Source organism: Mesoplodon mirus, assembly GCF_964341445.2.
Source record: "Mesoplodon mirus genome assembly, chromosome: 11".
In the NCBI taxonomy this organism is placed as follows: Eukaryota; Metazoa; Chordata; class Mammalia; order Artiodactyla; family Ziphiidae; genus Mesoplodon; species Mesoplodon mirus.
The window spans coordinates 99018555-99042323 of record NC_138987.1 but is presented as its reverse complement, the minus strand read 5'-3'; the positions used below and the strand labels follow the sequence as shown (position 1 = coordinate 99042323).

Below are 23769 nucleotides of genomic sequence, written 5' to 3'. Positions count from 1 at the left end.
ACAAACAGCTCCACAGGGATTCACCCATCCCTTGGAAGAGCTCCTGCCTCTCAGGAATAGGGCCTGTGGCAAGAGCCCCTCGCCAGCCCGGGCTGCGGGCACCCTGCCACTCCCCCATCCACCGCAGGGCTTTACGACTTCCTGGACCTCGACACTGTCCCTACAATGTCTGTCAAACTGGTCCCGACCACAGCAGACGTGAACTCCCCCCGGCCGAGATGGAGACAGAATTGGGAGCCAGTTTCCTCATCTGTAATGGGGAGGGTCCATTTGTAAATACGGCAGATCTTAAAGGGGCACATGCCCTTTAAGACCCTCAGACTAGGTTTACTGTTGTATGTTCTCAGGGACCTCGACCCCTCTCTAGCATGTATGCCCATTGTAACAATGCAGCATCAGTTGACCTCTGCCTCTCCTGCTGGACCTAAGCTCCCCGAGGGCAGCTTGATCTGTTCCCAGCAGCATCCTCGGCCCTGTCCTGAGTGCTGAGCAGGAGGCCTCACCCCGTGTCTGTCCATTGAATGGACCTGTGGCTGGTCTTGGGGCCGCCCTTCTCCAGGTTGTCCCCACCTGTGGGAAGGCAGCCAGCCCTAGACGTCCCATCACAGCAAGGATTCTCCGGGAGGCATGACTCCCTGGGGTGCAGTTTCTCCCCACAGTTCAGGGGGCCAGTTAGTGTCAGATCGGTGGGTGTCTTCCACCCACGCCAGGAAAATCCCTCTGGTTTTCTTGCCAATAGGACGACATCGGAGGTGGAGGTTTTGAAACAGTCTGTATGTCTGCGTTCAGAACACTCTGCTGCTTGACTGGAAACATCTTCACTGGTGCCCTCTCTCAGGATCAGAGTGAGAGGAAGGCTCGAGAGGGGGCAGCTCAGCACCCGGGGAGGCTTAGCGGCAGCAGTGGTCCTCCGTCCCTGGCTTCAGCATCACGCTCACTTGAAGATGCCCTCCTTTTTCACAACCCATAATGGGCAGGGGTTCCTGGAAGCGGGAGGATGCCCAGAATGACCTCTACCAGAGCATCCTATCCAGGGGACCCCAACATTGCACCTCGAGGTCAGCAGCTGCCTTCCGACCTGCACCCAGCATTCTGCAGCCTCGCCCTTGACATTAAAACAGAAGCCACTGACCTCACAGTGTCAAAGGGGGGTGTCCATGGAGGAAGTGACCTGCTTTCTTTTTCTTTCTTTTTGTGGTATGCGGGCCTCTCACTGTTGTGGCCTTTCCCGTTGCGGAGCACAGGCTCCAGATGCGCAGGCTCAGCAGCCATGGTTCACGGGCCCAGCCGCTCCGCAGCATGTGGGATCTTCCCGGACCGGGGCACAAACCCGTGTCCCCTGCATCGGCAGGCGGACTCTCAACCACTGCGCCACCAGGGAAGCCCGACCTGCTTTCTGTAAAGACGTTCATCCCCATGAAATGAAAAGAAGGTGTTCCTGTGTCCTTCCTTCATATCTGGGACACCAGGTGACGTTAAATCTCCAACACGGCTGATGGGTGGCTGCTCCCTTGTTTCTCTTTCTCTCTGCATCCCATCCAGGCCCCCTTGCCCACCTGCAGTTCAGGGCACTGTAGTCCCTAGACAGCTCCTGCCAGGCAGCATTTAATCGCTTTTCCACCCCTAAGGCAATCATTCTTAGGGTGACCTCTCTGCTCCCGTGCTACTGGTCCTTTCTGAGTCTGCTATTCAAAACAATGCCTGGGAAATGCACACATGCGATCCAGTCACATGATTAGTGAGTTCCAGTACAAACACTCTCACCCGTCAGCTCCCGCTGGGCTGGCCGAAGAGTCAGGGAGGACTCTGGTTTCCCAGGCTCCATAAAGAACGCTTCCCTTGCTTGTGTTGGCAGAAAGTAGGGTTTGGGTCTGGGTTTCAACGCAGTGCCCACGAGATGCCTCCAAAAGATAACTGCCTGGTTATTAACAAAGTACAGTTGGCATTGTGCACGCTTGGAAGCTGGCTGCCCTCATTCCAATGTGGTGGGCTGAGGACGGTCCCTCCGGGGTTCCTCAGAAGTGATGGAGCTCTAGTTAGGGGTCTGCAGAAGGGATCAACTTCTAAGACATCGGCAGATCCACACGCTGATGTTGGTGAAGTCACCCAGACCTCCCAGGCTGGGAAACAAATGCTTCACTCAAACTCATGAAGCCGCCATGGAAAGAGGTCCCCCCCACCCCCAATGCAGGGAGGGGCGGAGAGCAGAAGGGACCCAGTGTTGAGACGTGCAACGCCAGGCCAGGCAGGCAGGCCTCCAAACTTCGCCACATAGTTCCCTCCTCAGCATCCCCCGGTAGCCCCCATGCTTGTGGAAGGAAGTTCAAACTCACTTCCCAGGTTCCTGGGCCTTTTGTGCTCTAAGGAGGTGTGGCAAAGCCAATTCCCTGAAATATGCCAGGAGAGATGGAGAGGAAAGGCATCGCCAACTTCTGGGGTGCTCTGGGGGGGCTCTGTACAGAAGGAGTTCCCACTCGTCTTAGGAACAGCCCTCTGTGGTAGCCACTCTGCCTCTATTCTACCTCTAGCCGTGCCTTCTCAATTTCATTCATTTTGCTTCCATTTCTGAAAAACTCCTTTACTCCTTCCGTCTCACCAAGAATTGTTTAAATGGTCCTTTTTTAAAAAAAATTATTTATTTAATTTACTTTAATTTTGGCTGCATTGGGTCTTCGTTGCGGTGCGTGGGCTTCTCATTGCAGTGGCTTCTCTTGTTGCGGAGCACGGGCTCTAGGCACGCGGGCTTCAGTAGTTGTAGCATGCGGGCTCAGTAGTTGTGGCTCGCAGGCTCTAGAGCACAGGCTCAGTAGCTGTGGCACACGGGCTTAGTTGCTCCACAGCATGTGGGATCTTCCTGGACCAGAGATTGAACCCATGTCCCCTGCATTGACAGGAGGATTCTTAACCACTGTGCCACCAGGGAAGTCCCCATCTCACCAAATTTTATCCACCCTATAGGCAGAGCATTTGTTTGCTGGGGCTGCCGAAACAAATGATCAAAAACTGGGTATCATATATACACTACCAAATGTAAAATAGATAGCTAGTGGGAAGGAGCCGCATAGCACAGGGAGATCAGCTCGGTGCTTTGTGACCACCTAGAAGGGTGGGATAGGGAGGGTGGAAGGGAGATGCAAGAGGGAGGAGATACGGGGACATATGTATATATATATATGTATAACGGATTCACTTTGTTATAAAGCAGAAACTAACAACTGTAAAGCAATTATACTCCAATAAAGATGTTAAAAAAGAAAAAAAGAAACAACTAGGTATCTTAAAACAACAGAAATGGATTCTCTCATAGTTCTAGAAGCCGGAAGTCCTAAATCAAGGTGTCCACAGGGCCGTGCTCCCTCTGAAGGCTCTAGGGAGAGTCCTTTCCTTACTTCTGGCTTCTGGCGCCTCCCGGTGTCCCTTGGCTTGTGGTTCCATCACTAGAGGCTCTGCCTCTGTCTTCACACGGCCTTGTCCTCTCTGGGTCTCTACTCTGCATGCCTCTTATAAGGACACCTGTCATTGAATTTAGGGCCCACCTGGATAATCAGGATGGTCTCACCCGGAGATCTGTAGCTGAATGACATCTGCAAAAACCTTTTTCTGATAGGCTCACCTTCATAGGTTCTGGTAGTTGGGACAACCAGAACCTCTCAGCACATTAGAATCATCTGGGGACAGTTTTAGACTCCAGATGCCTGGGCCTCACTCCAGAGATTCAGTTTCACATGATCCTGAGTGGGGTCAAAGTGTGAGGAGCGGGGTCGGGGAGGGGAACAAGGTTTTGTTGTTTGGTTTCTTAGAGTTTCCCAGGCTCGAGGACTCACAGCCTCTCATCCAAGCAGACATCATGGGTGACACCAACTTTCCCTGATAGGATGATTTTCAGTTTACTCACAAATCACACTGCCTGTCATCTACTGTTTTTTCTACGTTGCACAAAGAAGGTCAGAGCCCTCCGAGATCATTTCGTCCATGGTGCCCCGCCCTCTCCAATCAACACCCCCTTTTTATAACAAATATTTGGAAACGCCCCCTTCGCCGCCGGAAATAAAACTCCTAGATAAATCAGTTGACTCATATGCATCATTGAGCTCTAATTGTAATCTGAAGGAGAAAAGGGAATGCCATTTATAACAAAATAATAACTTCTTCAGTAAGGAAGTACTCATGCGTGACTGCCCTGGAACCCAGAATGAGGCAGACAATGCTTATACCTGCTCGTGAGGGGTAAGGTTAGGCTAAACGACCCATATAAGGAGCACAAGGAAATCAAAGAGCAGAGGACAGCAGAATACAACATGTTAGGATGAGAAACAACAAACCCGTTCACCTGTCTGCATCTGATAACAGGAAGGAAATCACCTCACCGTGAAATTAAATTACAAGTGTGGAAATAGAGAAAACAAAGAAGTAAAGTATTCTTGTGAATGAGGGAAGCCTTATATACAAGTATGATGTAATATACTTTAGCGTGCTGAGACAGGGAACAAAGTATCATGGAAAACAAGTCTCTAACCTGGAAACTCCACCCATGGAAGGGGGTAGGCACACATATTCAGTCTTTTTTTTGAATTTTATTTTATTTATTTTTTTATACAGCAGGTTCTTATTAGTTATCCATCTTATACATATTCATGTATATATGTCAATCCCAATATTCAGTCTTTAGCATTAAAAAAGCCTTGGAAACATTATCCTTTTCCTTTAGGGAGAGGGGAGAGGAAGATGGATTGGAAAAAGTTGTTTGGTAGATCTCTAATGAGAACATCAGAGTTCACAGGCAACCCCAAGGAAAATCATTGTAATATATAAATTTTGCAAGAGGTTTCTTATCACTGAACTCCCTATATATGTGTATACAGCTAGATAGATTAGATTATACACATACATACAGTAGACTATAAACTATTTCTAAAACAGCATCTATACAGAAGTTCCCTGAGATGCTGGCACCTCAGGCACCTGCTAATTCAATATGTGCTGCCCTAAGTCTATGCCTGTTAGATGGAGTCTCGAATCTCCTGTTACAAAGGTTTCCTTGCCTTTGCAGTAACTCCACATTGCACTGAAACCCTTTTCAGTTAAATGTATGTTTGGAAATGCTCTAAACTAGACAGAACGCGTGGAGTGGGGAAATTATCCAATCACCTCAGGACTCTGCCTTTATTCCATTCAGGCTTCTTGTCCCAAAACAACCAGCTCCTAACTCACTGGGCTTTGGGCATAACTTCTTTGAAAATGTTTCACACTACCATGTCAAAGGTACTAACTGATTTCTCTTTGTGCTGGATTGAGTTTGCCAGGGCAGGTGACAATTCTTCACTGATGGGGTTGATTTGCACGTGGAACCACAAGGAGTATCCCTAACCCTAACCCTAACCCTAACCCATACCTTAACCCTAACCCGTACCCGTACCCGTACCCTAACCCATACCTTAACCCGTACCCTAACCCATACCCTAACTCATACCCTAACCCTAACCCGTGCCCTAATCCTAACCCCTACCCTAACCCATACCCTAACCCGTACCCTAACCATACCCTAACCCATACCCTAACCCGTACCCTAACCCATACCCCAACCCATACCCTAACCCATACCCTAACCTGTACCCTAACCCTAAACCATACCCTAACCCGCACCCAGTCAATGCCAAGGGCATCTCTTAGTCACATGGCAGTTCAAAGCCACCCCACAGATTTCCAGAATGCCCTACGGGGCTTCAACACTCAAAGCACTGTGGTCCTTGGACCAGCAGTAGCACCTGGGAGTCTGTTGGAAATGCAGGATCTTCAGCCTTGGACTAGACCTACCGCATCAGAATGTTCCTTTTATAAGGAGACCCCCAGGTGATTGATCCACTCACAAACACAGCAAGGCACTACTCCACCGACCCCATTAGGAATCCTCAGCAAGTTCAACCTCATTCATTTCTCCAATGAGAAAACAGGCCCAAGAGCACAGCTCAGCTGTACATTTTGCTCCTCTTTTTTTTTTCTAATTGGAGTATACTTGATTTACAATATTGTGTTAGTTTCAGGTGTATAGAAAAGGGATTCAGTTATACATATACACATATATATGTATGTATCTATGTTCTTTTTTCTTCGATTCTTTTCCATTACAAGATACTGAATATAGTTCCGCGGGCTCTACAGTAAATCCTTGTTATTTATCTCCTCTCCTTGTCACTAAGTTCCTTGAGGACAAGAAGGACACAGGATTCTTCTCTTGAATGTCCACCCAGCTGCCAGCACGGAGAAGCCCACACAGCTGTGGCCCTAGAAATGCCTGTTGTCTATATTCCCTCCGACTCCAAATTCTCCTTTGTACCCAGAAAGCAACTCGCTCCCTTTGCTCATCCACAGAAGCACAGGCCATATCCCCCCAGCCCTCATGGTCACTGGGGCACATCTACCACCTTGGTCTTGTCAGTTTCACCACCAGCCCCAGCTGCACGGAGGACCACAGGGTTTGAAGAGGCACTGGCTCCCTCCTCATCCCCCTGCCTGTAGGCCCTTGTGGTTAGCGTCACACTCAAGAAAGAATAAATAGAAAGCAACCCCCCACCCCGTTGTTCTAAGATAACCACAGAGATGACAGATGCTGCAAACTTGGGGGAGATGAAAGATAAACAGTGACAATAAAAAACCAAGAAAGGCGTGTCCCAGTGACAAGAAGCCCCGGTCTGCAGATCCTTCTGCTGGGGTGTGAACTGTGCCCTCCCAGCCCCATCCCCGCCCCCAGGCTGGCTAGGCTGGTCCTTCACTGGGGAAGAGAGTAAGTGCCTCACGGGGAGGTAAGCCCAGCTCAGCTGCTCAACAAATGACCAGGAACGAGAAAAGCTGAGCTGGGGGACAGCAATGGGAAAGGAGGCTTCCTTCCGGCCGCCTCTCGACCCCAGCCGAGGCCATCTCAAGGAGCCCACGGCCTCCGGAGAGCAGGACCATCAACCTCCCCCCAGGCTGCGGGCAGAAAGATGGCTCAACACCTTAACTCACAACCTCCGCTTCCGGGCCCCGCTTCCTTCCTTCATCAGGCAACGGTGGACCCAAGACAGGAAACCACCCACCTCCTTACTCCACAGTGAATTTGTTTCTTTTGTGAAGAAATTCAGGACCCAGCCTGACACATCCATGTACCAGGTGGCACTGCAGCTTTCGGTCCACATGTCTTCACTCGGCCCCTCCGACCAGGATGTGGCTCTTTCGTCTCATCTCTCACGCCAGGCACAGGGCCTGGCATGCAGAAGGCGCTCCCTAGATGTTTGGGTATAAAAGCCCCTCAGGGGCAATGAAGCCAATTCCTCTCTATACAATGTGACAGACCACAAAGGATGAGCCATCGCCTTTGTTAGGAGAACAAAATGGCATCCTCTTTATGTGCCTCCTCTGGGGCACGTCGCCATCTCACCCATTTTCAGAGATGTTCTCTTTGTCGTGACCGTCCTCACCATGCCACCACTGACAACAGTCACAAAGGTGTAACCGTAAACCACACCTCTTTTTTAAGACTTTGGAGGCAGCATAATATATCGGCTAAAACAACAGGTTCTAGAGCCTGAAATTCTTGGGTCAGATCCTAGGTCTGCCACGTACAAGTTAGGAACCTTGGCCGAGCGACTTCACTCCGTTACTGTTTTCTTGTCTATAAAACAGGCGTAGGAATACCATGTCCTCGTGGGGTTCTGGTGAGATGATATATGTCATCGAACAGTACTCTTGACTCTCTTGTTCGTTTTTACTGCTGGTCTCTGAGCAGCTGAAGTTCTCCAAGCAGAGCAAAAGCAACCAGCGAGCAGAGTTCCTTCCCTCCTACTCTGAGATGAGAAGAAGGCAGGGGCCTAGCAAGGCAGGGGTGCGCTCAAGTGCTCGGACGATAACACACAGGGGCCGACCCATCAGGTGCAAATGAAGCAGAATCACATCCACGTAGACATCTGCCCTTCCCTTGTTTCTGGAAAAACACAGCCTCCCTGACTTTCATTTTCCATTTTGAAGAGACATTAGGATGAGAGCAATTTCCCTTCCTTCTTAATCTACTATGAGAAAAGCAGCATCCTCGTGTGCTCAGTGAGAGTCAGCACTTAGCCTTAGTGGAAGAGCCAGAGAGGGGGTGGAGAAAATGTTGGATGTGGGCAGGCTGGTCCCCAGTTAGGGACCCTTAGAGACAGCTGCCACTCGATCCACCCGGCTGTCAACATACACTCATCAGAACCCAGTGTTTCCAGCCCTTTTGGTCATTCAAAGATATTTCCGAATTTTAAAATGTTGTACATGTTCAGGTACAGGACGAAATACAGTTTTATTCACTGCAATGTTACTTGTAATAAACACCAAACAGCTATAAACAGCTTGTGTCCATCAGCAGGGATTGGTTGCATAAATGGCGGTGCATCCATACAACAGAACACTCACAACCATACAAAAAACCGCTGCATCTATGGGATGCAGCGGTTCTTAGAGGGAAGTTCATAGGGATACATATAACGGAATACTACACCCCTGTGAAAAAGAAGGAGAAAGCTCCTGGGTCACTGATAGGGAAAGATCGCCAAGATCAATGAAGCGAAAAAAGCGAGGTAAAACAGCGTGTGTAGTATGTATACTATAATTATGTAAGAAAGAATGGGATGGAGGTAGAATGTATATTTGTACTGCTTCTTCTTTGCAATAAGAAACAAATAAAAATGGTTACTGGGAGGGGGCAGGATGGGCAGGTGGAGGTTGGTATAAGAGGTCACTGGGTATCTTTCTATAATGATTTGACTTTTGAGCTATGTGAATACAGCACTTACTCCAAAAATAATATAAAAACAATGTGAACACCGGCCAGTGTGAACAACACACATCTACAGGCTACACATGGCCTGTTGGCCTCAGCTTTACAACCTCTGCACTAAGGGGTCCCGACCGGGAGGCAGAAAGTTGGTAGCAAGGGGTCCAAGTTGTGTTGGGTTTGAAGACCAGCAGGTTGTTCAAATCTGGCATCTGGAACACCCTCTGGGTTGCCTGGCAATGAGCGGGTTGGGCCCAGGAGCTCCTGTTCTCCCAGGAGAAGGGGGTGCCACTCTCCACCCCCTTCTGCGCTTGGGTTTCTCCACCTTCCTCCCAAGTAAAGGCTGACTGGAACCCAGATGGTCTATTTGCTCCCTTCTGTTGAGGCCTCTCCCTGACTTGTCCTATAAAAAAGGTGCAGCGATAGGAGCGTGGCGTCCCTCCACTGGCCAAGCGTCATGTGTTTTCCACTGGGTCCAGCCACGTTCCCTGGAGGATGCCAAGAGAACAGAGGACATGGCCCGCTGATTCATCTCCCTGTTCCTTCCACCCGCACCAAGGGACACAGTAACTATTCACCCCGGCCCCGTGTACATCCTAGTCTTGTCACTGAAAAGAGCTCACTTAGTGTTCCAGGTTGAACTACGATCTCCAAGAAAAGGCACAGTGAAGTCCTAAATCCCAAGACCTCAGAAGCTACCCCAATATGACTGGTGTCCTCAGAAGAAGACAGTCACGTGAAGACAGAGACACACAGGGATAAACCATGTGACAACGCTGGCAGAGCGTGGATTATGCAGCTGCAAGCCGAGAAACGCTAAAGATTGCCGACCAACTGCCAGAACAAGGAGGAAGCCAGGAAGGGTTTCCCCTGCAGGTCGGAGAGGGAGGAGGGCCCTGCCGACACCTTGACTTTGGACTTCCATCCTCCAGAACCGTGAGACAACACATTTCTGTTGTTTTAAATCACCCAGTGTGCTGCACTCATAGGGCAGCCCTAAGGAATGAACACACTCAGGCCAGCTCTAGTGGCAAAGGCATCTGACATTCTCCCACCTCAGGAGGTGCTGATGGCGACTCTGCCCAATGAATGAGAATTCTAGGCCCTGACTGATCACGCTTTATCGCATAGGTATTCAGCGAACAATCAAACAGTACGCAATTACTGAGTAGCGACCTCACGAAGAATATAAGAGAAGTAGAGTATTGTGACTGCCCTCAAGGAGTCGACAATCTGAAGGTTTAAGACAGACACATAAGACGTAACAACACACATCACGGTGGCCAAATAAGCGTGACTTCAGCCCCCAGCGGACGCTACATAGGTCACCCGTAACTAAACCCCACTGTGCTGCCATCCGGACTCCATCTTCTACTGTATTTCCTTTTGGCTGAAGAACTGGGGGAACTAGAATGTCAGGCTAGCAGACAACTTCTAGAAGCTGTCACCCCTGCGCCTGGCCTGGAACTCAAACTTCTCGCCCACCGCGGAGGCTCACTATTGCCCGTGACATTCATCTACCACCCTTGATTGAAGGCTCTCACGTTGGTTTCTCACGCACTTGCTTTTTCTGTTCAGAGAGGCAGGCCCTGGAGGGACAGTGAGCCTTTTCTGCAGCCCTCCACAAACCCGGCACGCAGAAAACACAAGGGCCACATGGTCTGGGAGTCCACTTGGGTAAGCTGACCAACACTTTTTAAGAGGGGTTACAGAAGATGAGAGATACTGTTTCCTGTGGCATCATTCAGAACCTCTGCTCGCTCGGCCCAGCCTTCCTGCAGGTGGCTGCTCGCACCATACCTGCCTCTAGGAACCTCTGATTCTCACCATAAGAAGCCTCGTGTGCAGCTACACACCCGGGGTGGGCAGGGGTGGGGACAGCTCACCTTGACTGGTCTCTCCTGCGGTTTCTTCTGGGTCCCGGTCTCCGGGGTCCTCCTGGAGCTCTCTCCGTGGCCGCGCCGAGTGCCAGGTGGAGCCCCAGGCCGGGCTGACGAGGCAAGGTGGCAGGTCGCCACTGCCCCACCCTTGACAAGCAGCCCAGTGGCCCGACCGTGGCTCCAGGCCAGTCTCCTGAAGGGCAGCTGTGGTCAGGGCGGGACCTGCCGGCAGAACACACAGACAGAAGGTGTCCTCAGTTTGGCTTCAAGTAACTCATTATAGGTCTCAGGATAGAGAGCGCCCTGAAAGTCTCTTAATTTTCCTCCTGGGACTTCTGAAATCAACTGCCAGCTGTGGTCTGGGTCAGGTTTGGCAGCAGACCCTGGCTGCCTGCCTAACATCACTCATTTTTCCCTTCCTCCTTTCCAAAAAGATTCCAATTTTGTTCATCACTCAGGGCAATAAGCGACCTTCTGCTCAGCTCAGGGCCCCATCCAGTCAAAGCAAGTGCAGGCCCTTGCTGGAAGGTGGTGGGGGTGGGCTCCTGACCCCCTGCTGGTCACTGAGACAGGAGAGGGGCTTCGTGGGAGGGACCCTGGAAATGTTTTACTGGTCCCTAAGGGAGATGCAGGCCCACCTTCCTCTGGTATCAGGGAAGTGGCAGGATTAAGCTTTGTTCTCTGGGATGAGATCTCTGGCTTTAATGCTGACCTGGGACTCCATCCGCACGGCCGTGAGAAATCACTGAAGCTACACCTAAAGGCTGCAAGAGACAGGATCTGACGTGCATTTTTAAAAGGTGACTTGGGCTCCTTGTGGGAATGAATTTAGGAGGGGGAGGAGGGGAGTGGATACACTGAGACCCGTTAGGGGACTATTACAGTCCAGACAAACGCTGGTGTGTCCTGACCAGGGCGGAGGCAGATGAGGAGGTACAGGTGGATGGATGCTAGGCTATTTAGAAGCGGGATCAAGAGGATGGAGGGGTTCGATGCGGCAAAGGCGGAGGAGAGGTGGAGGCTGCCTTGGACTCAGTGGTCCTCTCTACATCCATCCTGGAAACTCTCAGAGATAAAAATGACTCCTGAAAATCTCCTCCTCTTGTTTGGTCAGTGCTCCTTCTGGCATCACGTCCTTGGTGGGTGGGTGCTGAACAGAACAAGTCTCCACTGGGTGAGCCACGCCATGACCGCTCCTCACCGAGGTATCTCATGAGCTGTTTGGGGCACTCACAGAAGCCTTTCAGTACAGGGTGGGCGTCTAGGTCCAGAAGGCCGACCTCCATTGGATTGCTTTTCCCTCTCCTAATTTTGTCAATACTAAATAAATATGCTGGACTGCTATTTCCCGCATTACGGCAGTCTAAGTACTTAGACTGAACCTCCCACTGAAAATCTTGTATAAATGATAAAAAACAATATTTCTAAAAGCATTGATGAGCTGGCAAGAAAGGAAGGAACTCACTGGCCAGGCATGTCTTCAGATAATGGGATATTCGGGTTCTGACTATAATTATGACTATAATGTAATTAAAGAAATTAAAGACGAGCTGGTAAATATGAACAGGGAATAACAACCAAAAACAAAAAAAAACACATGAGAAATAATCAAGAAGATTTCAAGAAAAATGGACCCAAGAGAATTTTTAGAAATAAAAATTAAGTAACTGAAATCACAAACTGTGGACAGACTTAACAGCATAGTAGATACAGCCTGAGAAAGAAGCCGTGAACTAGAAGCTAGGTCAAAATAAATTAACCAAATGCAGCCCCAAAAGACAAAGACTCAGAAAAATATGGGAGCTTAAGAGACATGAAAGATAGAGGCTAACATATTCTTAAAAGCAGCCAAAGAGAAAGCGTTCCCTTTCAATGGTTACGACGTAGAATACCTTCCCCACGCTAAACCAAAGTAACTGTCGTCTGAGAATTCTAGCCTTAAAGAATATGTCCTTTAAGAAAAAGAGAAATGAAGACATTCTCCAATAAATAAAACTCTAGTTTGTCACAGACCCTCATTAAATGACATTTGTTAAAGCGGTATTTCAGATGGGAGGAAGGATTCTAGATGGAAGACCTGAGATTAAAGAAGGAATGAAAAACAAAGAAAATGAAAATAGATTTTCTCAGTCTGTTGTTGAGGAAATAACATCAATTGGAAGTCAGACATATTTATCTTGCATCTTGCTGTCATTTCTTACTATCTGGGAAGTTTGAATCAAGTTAACCTCTCAGAATCTTGATAGCCTCATTTTAAAAATACATAAGTTGGGCTATCCCTCGTGGCGCAGTGGTTGGGAGTCCGCCTGCCGATGCAGGGGACACGGGTTCGTGCCCCGGTCCGGGAAGATCCCACATGCCGCGGAGCGGCTGGGCCCGTGAGCCATGGCCGCTGAGCCTGCGCGTCTGGAGCCTGTGCTCTGCAACGGGAGAGGCCACAACAGTGAGAGGCCCGCGTACCGCAAAAAAAAAAAACAAAAAACATAAGCAAGGTCTTTGTGAGGAATAAATGAGCCACCACATACAAATGCTCAGAACATAGATTCTGCATTTAGAAGGTGTGAAATAAATGTTCATTTCTTATCTTTTCAAAAATTAATAAACAAGCAAGTAAATAAGACATTGTTAGCAAAAGGAATCCCTCCCTCTGCTTCAAGTGTGAGATAGAACTCTAGCGCTTTTCCACGTCGTAAAAGGCTGCACTGCAGAGCTGATGCTTTAGAGGTTTTCTTTTCATCTTTTCAGTAGCAAGCCTAAGATCTTTCAGACAAAATATTTATGCTTTCTTTGTTTTATAAATACTGCACGTGAACACACAAGCCCCAGGGACAGACCCTGGATTCCAGCTTAACTCACAATTTTAAAATAAATTTGTGTCCACAGTTTCATGAGATCATAAAATACGTGCTGGCCCATCCACGGGGGCAAAATGGCCTGTCCTGCCCACCCCTTCCCAGGGCTCTTCCGCCAAGTAGGGGGGAGCAGCACACAGAGGATCCCCCCGCCCCCGTGCTGACAGATACCATCCCCAGCTCCACCCCTAACTTCACTCTCCTTTTCGTTTAGGACAAGGAAGCCAAGCTAAGGAAAGCGAGCTTAGTCTCCTTTAGATTCTCTGCCTAATTTTCATATGGCACCAATTTGGTGGTGGCGGGCAGGGAGGGGAGACGGGGATGGAGAAGAGACAGATAAACTCAGAGCCAGTCTTTCCCTGATGATGTCAAGGAAACAAATAGCATCAGTTAGGAGGTCCTAGGACCCGGGCTGGCATCTCCACTCTGCCCTTTGTCACCTATGTGTCCCCAGGCAAGCCAGTTAACCTCTCTGACTTTCTTTTCCTCACCTGTAAATTGGAGCCAACAATTATTCCATATTTGTAGAGCATTTTACAATTTCCCAACTGTTTCCTCAGTCATAATTTCATTTACTATGCACCGTCAGGTCTATAATACCCAGCCTAATGCTCACCTCACTGCTGTAAAGATTTAAAAGCATTGCGTGGACAGCTGTGTACACGGCAAAGAGCTCCATCCGAATGAAGGATCATCACCAGTGTCACATGACTGACCCTCTTAAGAGCGGGGGCTCTGCTGTCCAAGTGCCCGTGCTTGGATTGATTCTACGCTGACCGGCTGTGTGACCTTGAGCGAGCTGCTTAGCTTCTCGGTTCCTCACTTCTAAGTGAAGGATGGTAACATTAGCCCCATCTCGCAGCTCAGGGCTCCGTACATGGGAGGCACTCCGGGAATGAGAACTGACTGTATCGACACCAAGTTAAGCCCACGGGTGTCTGACCACACACATCCACACTCCCTGACTCCCAGCATCCTCCATCCTTTCTTATCCGTGGTTACATCCACTCTCCCCACGCCTGGGCAAATATTTGCAAAGGGAGGGCAGGAGCTCTGAACAACAGGACCCACTGTGAGTGGTTTCTTGAAGACGACCAGCCTTCAGGTTCTCTCTAGATTTGTGGGTGTCTCCAGGCTGCTGTGGATGGAAGCAGAGTGCAGGCTCCCTGAGGTCCCAGGCAGCCCGACGCTTCCCACTGCCAGCTGAGGGTCTTGCTTCGGCGGGCCAGAGAGTCCTGGAATATAGGTCGCCGGCTAAGCCTCAGTCCCCTAACTGGACTGTGCAGCCACCCTATTAAAAGGCACCCAGGCCTGAGCCGACACCACGTGGACCCGTTAGATGACCTACGAAGAAAATGGTTAATTAAGCCCAACTTGATGAATGGATGGAAACCACTGGGCTGCAAAAAATATAAGCAGCCCCACTTCAAAGCACTTTCACCTTGTCACTGCTTCATCCCACGGTCATGACCTGCCTAAGAGATGGGAAGGACAGCAATTTCATCAGTGAGGCGGCCGGAGCCCGCAAGCGGCACGCGGAGAAGTTCCTCCCGACGCGAACCTGCCACCAAGCACAGCTGCTCACCCATCTGCCGGCTCTGGCCCCCGGCGCTGAGTTCTAGAACTGCATCCCAGGAGGGCCGCATCAGGACTCCATCAGATGGGGCAGGGCCAGAGGACGGGAGCTGGTCGCTCAGCTTGTGTCTTAGTCCCAGGAAAGAAAACACATGCTCAGCTGGCCTGGAGGTACAGCTCACTGCCATCGGCAGTGGGGTGGGTATGCGTGTCCCCTGGGTGACAGCGAGATGGTCAGCCAGGACCATCTCTGTGCTAGTCAGCATCTCTTTCTTTTTTTCTTTTTTTTTTTTTTTTGCGGTACGCGGGCCTCTCACTGTTGTGGCCTCTCCCGTTGCGGAGCACAGGCTCCGGAAGTGCAGGCTCAGCGGCCATGGCTCACGGGCCCAGCCGCTCCGCGGCATGTGGGATCCTCCCGGACCGGGGCATGAACCTGTGTCCCCTGCATCGGCAGGCGGACTCTCAACCACTGCGCCACCAGGGAAGCTCAGCATCTCTTTCTAAAGTGACTCTGGACAGCCTAGCCCAGAGACTCCGCCGGCTGCAGACGGAGCACGGCACTGCTGCCCGGTGAGGGACACACCACAGTCCCAGGCAAGCAGGGGCACAGAGGTCTCCATCAACCACTGTGACCAGACCTCGGATGGGGCCAACTGTGAAAAGCTGCCTTTGGCCCTATAACCAACCAGGGCTGACAAGGCAGCAGACAGGAAAGAAATCAACAGTGGCCTATTGTTAAAAGGGTATCACCTGGCTTCTCCTTGCCGTCTGTTTTGTTTGGCTTTCCTGGTGGATAAGTTTGTACGAAGTGAGTCAGTCTCTGAGGGTGGGCCTACCTGCTTCCCCCTCAGCCCCACAGCACCTTCTGTGGGGTTCCGATCACCATCTCCTTCCTAACGGAGCGTGGTCCATGTAACACCCCCCCACACCCATGCAGATTCTAGAGGTGCCCCCTCCAGAGCAGACACTCGTGTGCCAGGCAGGGCCAGCTGTGCTTCATTCTATACGACAGCCTCTATCCACAGGAAACAGGAAGGTTCAGAGGGTCCAGGGCCGCATCCTGGGTCCTCATTGCTTTTAGATGGTAAACTGAGTCAGTGGAGGCCAGCCAGAGGAGGAGGTGACCCTTAGAAATACGGAGAGGGTCAAGGCACATTTTACAGCCTGGGCAGAAATTCATCGGTTTCATTTCCATGCAGACTGGTCCTCAGACGCTGTCTACTAAGATGGACTGAAGAGCCCCCACGCAACACTCTTCCAGGACCCCACCACCCCCATCTGCTGAATTCCACCATCCTTGCAGGCCCCGCTCTGCTCTCACCTAACTAGTTAAGCCTCTCCAAAGTCCATGTCCCTCTAGAGAACATAGAGTCTGTCCTGCTCGCTCGGCAGGGGTCTCCTATGCTGTCAGGAGAAGTACTGTGGGCTTTGTTCTTTCTCCCAGTACAATGCACTGCACACAGTAGGTGTTCAACCCTTTTGCTTTTGTTCTGGAGGGTTTTTTTTAGGGGGGGAGTGCATTAACATTTAATAAAACCTCATTTATTTAGCCCCTCCACTGTCAGGAAATTCAGATGCGGCGTAAGTGGAATAACACGATCACTATTCAGTACAAATTAGAGCTTTTGATTCCATTTCTAATTCCAGTAAATAGGTCTTGTGCGTTTAAAAAAATATTTTTAGTTTGCAATGTGTGATTACATAATGGAGGCCTAGTCATTTTTTTTCATTAACATTCATTTCCCTTAGCAGTTCCTTTCTGTGTCTTTGTTTCTGATTTGAGCCGTGGTTCAATGTATTAAAATTGCATTCCTTAAAAAGAAGTTCCAGAGCAGACTTTTTAACTGGCCCTCCCCACCCCTGTATTTCTGACTGGGCTGTGCCTGGGGCAGCTCACCTGGTGTGGAGTCAGGGGATCTTACAGGTGTGTTAACAGAGCTCTGGTATCAAGCAGAGCCCTCCACTCACCAGGGCAGCTCTTTGCAGGCAGCCAGCGTGGGGCGCAGGGAGAAGCAGCATGGTGGGGTGTCCCTGAGGGAGGTGTCTATACCAGAACTAGGTGTGTGGACTCAGATGACCGATTTACCTCTCTGAGCCTCGGTTTTCTCATCTGTAAAATGGGGATGCTAAGTCCTAGATGAGAAAAAGTGCCTGGCACATGGCAGGCACTCAATACATTCTCTTATTTGCAGGGGTCCCTGTGGGAGTCTGTTGGGGGCCTTGCTGCTTCTCCATCTGCCTTCATCCCCAGAATTACACCACACCTACTGAAGCCAGAACCCCGAGCCCAGAGCAAAGATGAACCCCCAAAACCTGAGTATAGGACAACACAGCAGGGGCTAGTATAGTTCATGGAGAGGGTAATGACAAGCAACAAGAAACGTGCCAGACAGCTGGGCATGTATCTGGAGAAAACCATAATCTGAAAAGATACGTGCACCCCGATATTCATAGCAGCACTATTCACAATAGCCAAGGTATAGAAACAACCTAAATGTCCAATGACAGATGAATGGATAAAGAAGATGTGGTATATATATACAGTGGAATACTACTCAGCCATAAAAAAGGTGAGATAATGCCATTTGCAGCAAGATGGGTGGACCTAGAGATCATCATACAACGTGAAGTAAGTCAGACAGAGAAAGACAAATATCATATGATATCACTCATATGTGGATTCTAATTAAAAAATAAAGATAGAAATGAACTTATTTACAAAACAGAAACAGAATTACAGATATCGAAAACAAACTCATGGTTACCAAAGGGGAAACATGGTGGGAGGGATAAATCAGGAGCTTGGGATTAACATATACACACTACTATATATAAGAGCCTACTGCATAGCACAGGGAACTCTACTCAATATTCTGTGATAACCTATACAAGAAAAGAATCTAAAAAAGAATGAATATACATATATAAATATATATATATACATATAACTGAATCACTTTGCTGTACACCTGAAACTAACACAACATTGTACATCAACTTACTCCAATAGAATTAAAATATTAAAAGCTCATTAATTAATTAATTAATTAATTAAATGCCTTGCTGAACCCCTCCCCCCAACAAAAGAAATGTGCCAGAGAGACACAGCGCAGAAGATAAAAATGCTAGAAAGAATGCCTGCTGGAGAACTAGGAAACACACGTAGCCACATTTGTAGCAGGACAACCACACCCCAGAAATAAAGTACCTTGCCCTGAGCAGATGCAGGATCAGGCGACAGCAAGACACAAAGAGGGGACAGAAAAGCACAACTGATCACAATCAAGAACAAGAGCTGATGTGGTGACCCAGCCCCTGCCGGCCAGAAAAGTGAATCCCGAGGACACATGGCTGGTTAGAGTCAGAACTGTTCCCGGCGCTCAGCATCCCGAGGGGCAGGCTGGGTTGAGCCCGTGACCCTGGGGCCAGGTTGCCTGGGTTCAAATCCCAGCTCAGCCTCTTAGGAGCCGTATGACCTCAAGCAAGTTACTCCAGCTCTCGCAGCCTTGGTTTTCTCATCCATAACATGGGGAGAATAATAATAATAGTCACTTATCTTGCAAGGCTGTCGTAAGGACCAGTGACTCCACTGGAGCCAAGCTCTTGGCCATGCCTGGTGCATTTCTGTGCATCCAGCCTCAAGGCACAGGGGAGAAGGGGGTTCCTGACACTCTGTGTTGGATCAGGGTAGCGCTGCGGGGAGCTGGTCTCCTTCCCCCACCTCAGCACCACTGCAACCTTCCAAACCAGCGGGCAAGGGTTTGTGTTTACACAGCTTCAATGTGGCAAAGCTCCATCCATTCACCAAATCCCGGAGCTCAAGGCGGAGCGATCTCTAAAGTAAATAAAGTGAAAATAAGCCAATCGCCCAGTAATAGGAGATTTTCCTCTTGTCTGCCCTGATAATTCAGCCATTGGAGCCAGCCTCCTATTCCCCTTAGTTAAAAAGGGAGTTCAGGAAGCTGCCTGGCCAGAGATGCAAATGCAGGTCTGGGAGGCGGGCGTCCACACCGCTGGATCCTGGATGCGGCAGGTCTCAGCACACCCACAGCGTGTGCACTATGTCTTGCCCTTCTCGCCTTTCCTCTCGGCCCAGCAGGACAGAGAGCTGCACAGACCCAGGGGTCCCGGGAGCAGAGGGCCGGGGCCAAGCCAACCAGCCACAGGGCTGCTCTACTATGCAAATAAAGAGCCTTCAGCACAGGCTCAGTGGGTTCAGAGGCCCTTGGAATCTGAGCCTCCTGGGACACCTGTCTGCTCACTGGAGTGTCACCAGGGTCAGGCTCTGCGGCCCGACCAGGATGTGTCAACAAACGGGCAGGGGAGAAAGTACCGCTGACGTTCTGAGAAACCAGGGCTGGGAGCCAAAACAAACTGACAAAGGGAATGCAACGTCTCGGAAGAATCCGTCGCAAAAGAAAAGCTCATATTCCTCAAGCTGGGAGAGGCCCCTGAATGTCACTTAGTCCCCCAGACGGTGGCCCCTGAGAGTCCCCTCAGGCAGACAACCCGCTCCCCACACTGGCCTTCAAGAGGGTCTTCCCGTGTCTGACCCAGTCCGTCCGTCCCCGTGACCTTGTCTGAACGACAGAGCGGTTACAACGCAAGCAAGAAGGGAGAGACCAGCCTGAAGCAGGTGCAGGGGCCACAGAGGACAGGACCTGCAGGGCACTTCCCCCGCATCACCTCGGGCTCGACCACAGATGAAGTCAGGCTACATCGGGCTTTGAGAACAGCGGGGAAGGGATGACAAGAACCAAAAGGTCACGAGCTGAGTCGTGGAAAGCGACAGGGAGTCTTGTCTGTGCCAAAGCTGTTGGTGCGTCCAAGCCTCCGGGGCCAGTGAGGTGTGGAGCTGTGGGCCCCGGCTCTGGGGCAGCCAAACTGCCTGCTGCAAACGCTGCCTCTGCCAGTTACTGGCTGTGTGACCCTGGGCGTGGCACTCTGCCTCTCTGTTCCTCCTGTACCCTTCCTATAAAGCGGGAATGATAGCAGCGCCTACGCCATTGGGTCCTCGTGAGGCTTAAACAGCAGATCCGCGTCTGGCGCTCGACGTGTGCTGTCATCAGGACGACAGTTCGCCCAGGACAGCCTAGCTTCTGCCCGTTGTCCCAGAATCACTGCCAACACTCTGCCTTTCACTCTCAAACGTGAACGTGAACGGGTTGCAGGAGGGATGGTCAGGCTGAGGAGCTCTTGTCTTTTTTTAGGGCCCCCTCGTTACCTCCCTGCTCCACACTGTCTGAGGATCGGACAACCAGGTCCCCAGAGGGTGTGTCCCCAAAGGTAGCTCTGCCCTGTGCCGGAAACTTGCTCAGTTTGCCTTTCCTCCTTTTCTCTTCCCTTTGTCTCCCGGTCTCCCGCCTGTTCTCTCCGCTGCTCCCCTAGGGGTGCCACCTTATTTACATGCCGACTGTAGTGGGGACTCCTCTGGCTCTGCACACGGGGATGGGGTGCTTTCTGGCTCACTGACTAGACTAGGTAGGTCTCACCACATTTCCCTTAGAGAAATGGAAACCCTCTGAGACGTCAAACATGACTTGACCACCAGACGGGTGAATGGAAATCATTTTCCATTTTGTGTATGGGTGTGAGTGTGTATTGTTTAACGGGGAAAAAGAGAATAATAGTTGGAAAGGGTCCATCTGATGCGGGGGTCTGTCTGTGAAAACCACCCCCCAGGGCGGTTTTATAAAGGGAGAGGCTGGAGGCTGCCCCCCCGCATGGCAGTGGAGAGGGCCAGGAGCTCAGGGGTCGGCACCCTCTCTGCCACTCACTCACCACTGGTGAAGGACCGTGATTTCTGAAGCCTCAGTTTCCCCATCTGTAAAACTGAGCACAGTTGGCCCTAGGTCACCCAGATGCTCTGACACTGTAAGAGGCCTGGCCCTGTTCTTAGGATCCTGAAAAGGCACTTGTGGAATTCCACAATATTCTGCAAACACATCTTCAGGGTCTGTCCAGCCCTTTTCATGGGTGAAACACAGGAAGGAACCAAGGCCTGGGACAGTGTGACAACCTGAATGAATTCTCGCCCAAGGAGTAATGACAAATGCCTGAGGGCCCTGAGCACGGGCACAGCACGCACGCATGTTCCGTGTGCGCGTGAACTCAGCGACTGACTTACCAGATCCCTGGGGGATCCCCCACCAAACTCCCTCAGCCCGGCCACCCCCCAGCTGCCTGTGGGCTCAGCAAATCCATGACAGAGAGCCTCAAGGTAGGGCTGCAGAGCCATAGCTACTGCAGCCCCGACCCCGGTGCTTGGGACCATCACAGGCTCACACATCTCCAATCACCACCAAACCCGACCCTGCTCCTAACCTGGGCTTCCCTGTCCAGCCCTGGAACCCCAGTCTCCATCACCATGGTCTCTTCCTCTGCTCAGGCCTCTGACATTTATGTAGCTGCCAGATTGGATCTATTCCAGCCTTCTCTGGTTCAGTCCCTGCCCCACCACTCATGTGCTGTGTGACCTTGGACAAGTTGTTGACCTCTCTGATCTGAGTCTCAGTTTCCTCCTTTACAGAGTGGAGACAGCAGTGACAATCTCTTCGTCAGGTTGTGGGGAGGAGTAAACGGGGTCCTGGGTGGAAATGCCCTACCACGGGTGCCGGCCTATAACAGACGGTTTCTCCTCCTACCCTGGCCCCTTTTAGCAGCATCCCTGGCCCTGCCCTTCTCCGCATGCCCTGCAGCCCTGCTCAGCCTCCTCTCCTTCCCGGGTTCTCCTCCCACAGCATCCTCTGCTTCCCAAATATCGCTGCCAAATGACAAGTTCTTCGGAACCCCAGTGACCTCACTGCCCTTCTCAGAACCCATCCCAAAATGCCCAGGCCGAATAAGACATGCAGGTTTCCTGGCCTGACGCACCAGGCTTTCCCCGACCTCGTCCCAGCCAACATTCTGCACCACACTGTCCACTGCGTTTTCCCTGGTCCCCAGACACCGCCACCTCCCTGACTCTGCTGAGACGTCCCTGACCCCAAACGCCCTGACCCAGCCTCCTCCTCAAGGCCCAGCAGAAGCGCCACCTCCAGAGGGCCACCTGACCCACTCCTTGCAGAGGTGATGACCCCTCCTGCAAACTCACCCTAGACTCACGTCATTCATCACCCCTTCCAGTCAGTACTGAGAGGCGAGGGGGCCTCAGAGGGCAGACACAGGCCTCTCATTTATCTCCCAAAACTGTGCACACAGCAGCTCTGATGGGCAAACACTACCAAACATGGCCATGCATGGTAATGTCGCCCAAAAAAGGACACAAACCCTGGGCCCTCAGGATAAAATAATTCCAATTCTATACGGAGTACACTGCCCTAGCAAGTTTCATATTCCTAGGCCCACAGCCTTGATAAAAAGATTCTCTGGTACATGTTGGTTTCTTCCAGTGACAGGGAACTCACTGCCTCATGGGTTAGGCTCTTCTCCTGGACTCTGATCTGCGCCCCCTTCCGGGGACTCCCACCCTCCGGGCCTTTCCTGCTGTCTGGAGCCACTCATAACTAAGTCATCTGGGGTCCTTGGTATCCTCTTCAGATACCAAACCCAGGGCAGACTCCCAGCAAGGTCACTGTGTGCATGTGGACAGACGTATGTAGTCAGAGGGCTTTCCCGTGCACTTACCCACGTACACACACAGGCACACACACACCTAGGCCAGAGTCAGCAAGGCTGGCTGAGTCACGCAGCCAGACCACAGCTCAAGCGGGGCCAGGGAGGAAGTGCCGCCCCATTTCCTGACCCTCCTTTGCTCTGGGAGGTTCTCTTTCTGTCTCTTTGTCTTTCTGACTCCGTCTCTCCCAGAGCCTTGTTTCTACTCAGGGCCACAGCCTGCTGTCCTGGCCCCGTCGCAAGGGCTCCCAGCAGCACTGACCTCCAGGTGAGGACTTCTGGCTTCCAGACCTGCCATCCTGGACAAGTCACTTCACCACTCTGAACCTCGGTTTCTTTTTCTGCGAAATGAAGAGGCTGGGTGTGGCGACAGGGTCCCTGAGGTCCCTTCTGATCTCAGACCGGGGGCTTCTGGCCCTCCTCTAGTCCGCACAGGGTTCAGAGCGTCAGGGGGGGCCAGGGCCAGGCGGGGCCTGGGGACAGGGGTGGGGAGTCCAGCTGCTCCCTGGGGCGCACACCTTGGAACTGCATGTGCTGCACACCCTCGCGGGCCCCCGCGGCAGGCCAGAGAGCAGGAAGCGCCACCCGGGCCGGCTGCCGGGCAGGGGTGGGGGGGGCGCCCATCCACACCTCCCACTCCCTCCCTCCGGACGCACCTTGCACCAGCGCCGCCGCCGCCTCGACTCCGCAGCCACCGTGCGCCGCCGGCCCACAGCTGTCAGGCACCGCCCGCCCTCCCGCCGCTCCACGCGACCCCGCGCCAATGAACCGGCCCCCAGCGGAAGTGGCGCCGGGAGCCGCCGCCTCCCGGGCGCCCTCCGGGATCTGCGCAAACCCGCCGCTTGGGGACCGGGCTGGCGGCGACCTCTGACTGCCCTGCGGGGGAGCCTGGGTGTCGAGGGCGGGGCTGCTGGTGACAGCCTGCCTGACTGGTAGGGCTTCCTGGGCCCCTCTGTTCCGGAGTCTCAGAAGCCTCTTGCCCCCATTCCAGGATGTTTCCAGGCAGTTCTCTAAAGGTGGACATCAGTCCCCGGCCTTAGTGGCCCGCTAGAAAAAGTGACAGACTAGG

The 23769-nt window shown here is 51.4% G+C and overlaps 1 protein-coding gene across 1 annotated transcript in view; it reads right to left on the bottom strand.

Moving 5' to 3' along the window:
• CRACR2A (calcium release activated channel regulator 2A) overlaps window positions 1-23439 on the bottom strand; it is a 107793-nt gene extending 84354 nt beyond the window's left edge. The window contains exons 1-2 of the mRNA XM_082634791.1: window positions 23357-23439; window positions 10666-10881 (exon numbers count right to left, since the gene is read on the bottom strand). The gene's annotated coding sequence lies outside the window, so the exon portion shown is untranslated. The remainder of the gene's footprint in view (window positions 1-10665; window positions 10882-23356) is intronic.
• Between the last annotated feature and the right edge of the window lie 330 nt (window positions 23440-23769).